This window comes from Pteropus alecto, unplaced genomic scaffold (genome assembly GCF_000325575.1).
Source record: "Pteropus alecto unplaced genomic scaffold, ASM32557v1 scaffold400, whole genome shotgun sequence".
NCBI classification, from domain to species: domain Eukaryota; kingdom Metazoa; phylum Chordata; class Mammalia; order Chiroptera; family Pteropodidae; genus Pteropus; species Pteropus alecto.
The window spans coordinates 85,111-89,531 of record NW_006430045.1 but is presented as its reverse complement, the minus strand read 5'-3'; positions in this window follow the sequence as shown (position 1 = coordinate 89,531).

The following is a 4,421-nucleotide window of genomic DNA, read 5'->3' as shown; positions in this document are numbered from 1 at the left end:
CTATTATATTAAGACTACTTAATACATATTTTTTTTAATGAATATAATTGATTACATTTTATTCTTTGTATTTGCTGCTAGAAATTCAGGTCAATTTGTGGCTTATATATTTCTAACAATTGGCATTTTGTATTTATTTTTTACATTTCCACTCTTTTATTTTCCTTGATTTCTTCTCTTCATTTTAGTTTTATAGTTGTTCTGAAAGCATTTTTTATGAGCTGCTCAAAATTATTATTTAGAATAAAGTAGCATATAAATAAGTACTCAAACAACCCATTATGAGTGAGATATCTGATCCAGCTGAGGCATTGGACTGTCCTAATCACTACCTTCTCCATGTCACTTTTTCCTTTTTGGCTTCTACAGTGTCAAACCCTTCCACTCATCTGTCTCAATCATTTCTTTTGTCCTTGCAGTCTCTCCTTATACCAGGTTTTAAATGTCTTTGTTTCCTAGGAGTCAGTCTTAGATTCTCTTCTCTTTTCCCCTAGATATAATTTCCTGACATATTCTAGAAGTCGGCTCTTGCCCATGTCCTCAAGACTTTCATATCTATGTCTGCTCAACCCTGTTTTTGAGCTACAGAACTACATTTTTATTTAACTTCTAGACACCCGAGGCATCATGTGGCACATGATATTGTTTTTGTTTTTTGTTGAAAAGGGAAGTTAATTGGTAAATAATTTCTACATTACATTTTAAAATTTAAAATCACCTTCTCATACTACAGGTAATCCGTATCAAACTTGTTCAGAATATAACACATTACACTTGCTCTTGATTGCAGAATACTACTTTTCTTTCTGAAATTTCCCTTGATGAATGTCCTTACCAGCATCCCAGATGTCCAAGTCAGAGGTCACACTTAATCTTTCCTCTCAGTCATCACCTTCAGTAATTCTAGAGTTTTGTCAATTCTATTTTCTAAATACCATATATTTCCTCTCATACAGGATTTTGCCAGTTAAGAAACAGAAAGCAGGAGCCAAATGGGGAGCAAGAGGTAGTACAAACTTTGTTACTAGAAATGGGGGAAGAGAAGGTAGCCTGTGGCTAGGGGAGCTGCAAGTGTTACTCTGGTACTCTTGGAGTGGATGGACGTTTCCAGCTTTGGGATCTCTTGGAATCCAGAAATAATGGCTCCTCTCTGATTATTCCACATTATTTTTTTTTCATTCCTCCAGCCAACGTGTTAGTTTAGGCTCTAATGATCTCTGCTCCAGACTGTTGTGTTTGTTTCCTAATCTGCCCAGTTTACTCTCCACATGAATTCATTCTTTCACTCATATAACATTGAAAACTGAGTATATGCCAGGCAATGTGTGCCTAAAGTACCATGTCCAAGCTTAAAATTTCTTTGAAATTGTATTCTGTAAAAAATATCTATTTTAAATTAAAAAGAATTTTTAAAAGTATTGATTAAGTACATTGCCTAATTTATCTCTTCCTAATGAAGAACAACAAAAACAATAACCTGGAGAGTAAGCTCAGTGCCTGAGGAAGATGTGCCACTCCTGGCCTGAAGGTTTGGGTGCTTGAACTTCCATTTGCAAAGCATTCTAGTATTGGAAAGAGCTTGAGATTTAGAGTTCTGCCTACAGGGGCTTGCATGCTGCATGTCTACTTACCGGCTATGTCAGGTAGGCAAATGTTTTGCTCCTTTAACCTCATTTTTCTTATCTGTAAAATGGCAATAAGAATACCAGCCTTGTAGGGATGATTGAATGACACTGTTTGGCAAAGCTCCTGGCACCATGGCTTCTATATAGAAGGCAAATAAGAATTCTCCACAGGAGGTTGTGCTTGGTAAGCTAGATGAAAAAGAAAAGTATATTTGAAGTAGAATGAATAAAATATGCAAGTAAACAGAGGCAAAAGAGAGCAAGATCTGCTCAGTAAACACTAAGTACTTTGCAATGATGAGAATGTTGGGTGCTGGAATGGGAGCCACAGAGATGAGGCTGATATAGATTTTGAGTAGAAGGTTAATACCACTACATTTTAGATTTCAGGTCACTCTACAGTGTGGACATTGAAGATATAGGTAGACCCTTAGCAGGCTAAGTCATCCAGATGAAAACTCTAGAAATTCTGTTTTCAGGCAGGGGTAGATTGGGTGGGTTGTGGATAAGGGATAGAACCAATAAGACTTAATACTTGTAGAGTACAAGTGATCAGGTAGAAGAAATTTGGGGTACTTTCCAGTTACTCTGCCTGGGGATATGCTCTGAGACATGAAGTTCAGAAACAGGAATGTATATTTTTGCAGCTTAGTGAATCAAAGCTTTTGCAAGGCTGGATTAAGTTGTAGTAATGGGCCTAAGCCATGGATGGAAGATGTGTCTCAGACAGAATGTGAAAGTGAGAAGACAGCAGGTCAGAACCTTGGAAACAACATCATTGAAGCAAGAGGAGCTCACCAGGGAGAATGAGGACGTTGCATCAGGGAGGTGGGAGGCTTCAACGTACAAGATAGTTTGCACCAAAGAAGATTTCTACCTCTGGGCGAAGGCAGGAGTAGTGTGGGTAATATTTGGATATAGTTTTGCAAGCATTTAATAGAAAATAAAGGAGGGATAATTGTGTCTTTTAGTCCTGTAAACTCTGTGTGTGTGGTCAGAAAGATTCAAAATGATATTGTCTTTTCAAGGGGTTGGCCCTAAGATACATAATCTTCTAGAACTAGGAAAAGAATTAAAGCCAACAACTATCAAGAAAGGCTGGCACCTTGTCTAGTGGATTTAAGACCTGAGTCATTTCTATTCTCTAGTGGGAGTAGAAGTCAAATGGTAAGTACAAAGAGTAGAGAAGTAAATGAGTGGTGAGGAAGTAGAGAGAGTATTAGTATGACTCCTGAAAAACTCAGTTATGAAGAATGGTAGAATGATAGATCCTGACAGTTTCTTTCAAGATTGGAGAATCTTGACTGTATTTATAAGTATGTAAGGGGTTAGCAGGGGAGACAGGAGAGAGACTGAAAATGAAGCAAGGGTCTCTGGGAGGTAGGAGATGATGGAATCTAGAGCAGGATACTGAAAGGATGGTCCATAAATGAGCAGCATTAGCATTGCCTGGGAGTTTGTGAGTAATGCAAAATTATTGGACTTCATCCCAGGTCCAATAAATCCGAATCTATGGAGGGTAGGTCTTTAACAAGCCCTCCAGGAGATTCTAATTCACTCTTCAGTTCAAGAATAACTTGACTAGAGCACAAGTGGAGGCCGAAAAATTTGGATAGAAGCAGAAATGTCACTTCTAATATGAAAGAAGGACGTAAGGACAAATATCTGGGGTAGTTGACAGAGTTGTGGCTTGATAAATTTAATTTTCTGTGTGTGCGAGAAATAACAGGCATGATTCTCCACTGAGAATGAGAACTATTAAGTGTTTTAAGAGGAATGCTGAAGATTTGAAAAAACCGCCCCAGGCAATGGAAAAGGGACATGCTGAAGTGAGCATGTTGGAGGCTCAGAGGATCATGGAAATGAGAGAATTGGGAGTTGGACCAACTTACAGGCCCTTTTTTTGTTTTGTTTTTTTTAACCCTCTGGCAACTGAGAAGGCAAAGTTGATCTGATCCAGTAATAGGATGTTTGCAGTGGGAGTGTAGCTGAATTGACTGATCATGGTTTAGGCCAGAAAGTTTCAAGAAATAAAATCGGTAAGGGAAGAAAAGAGACTGAATGAAAACCAAAGGGTGAAGTGCTTGGAGGTACTAACAAGGTCAAAGAAGGACAGTGGGAACACAAGAGTGCTAGAGGTTTAAGGATGGTGGGCTTTGGCTAGAGAGCAAGATGCTGAAGTATGAGGTTTCATAAGGGAACACCAAGTATGACCAAAATGCAAAAACCACCCAATAACTAAGGCAGAGGCTAAAAAGAAGGAAATGGGAAGGAACAAAACCAATTTAAGAAAACTTAAAAAAAGAACTATAATGAATATCTTCAAAGAGATAAAATTAAGTATCACACCTGTGAAAGAACTAGATGGTTAAACAAAGAAATAATTAAAAAATAAGTACAGAGCTCATAGAAACTTAAAATGAGAGCTCACGATAAGAATTTTTAAAGGTATGAGAAAGTAAAGGAGAAGAAGTATAATGCATACATTTCTCTGCTTATGGTTTCCCATAAGATCCTTAAGCTTTCTTCACTTTTTTTTCCCTTTTTTCTTTTTGTTCCCATAACTGAATCATTTCCAATGATATGTATTTGTATTTCCTGATCCTTCCTTTTGCTTGATCTGGTCGGCTGTTAAATCAATCAATCCTTCCTTCCTTCCTTCCTTCCTTCCTTCCTTCCTTCCTTCCTTCCTTCCTTCCTTCCTTCCCTCCCTCCCTCCCTCCCTCCCTCCCTTTGTTTTCTTTTTTTTTTAAATTCTATCATGTATCCAAATAGCCGCCTCTTATTAACTGAAGA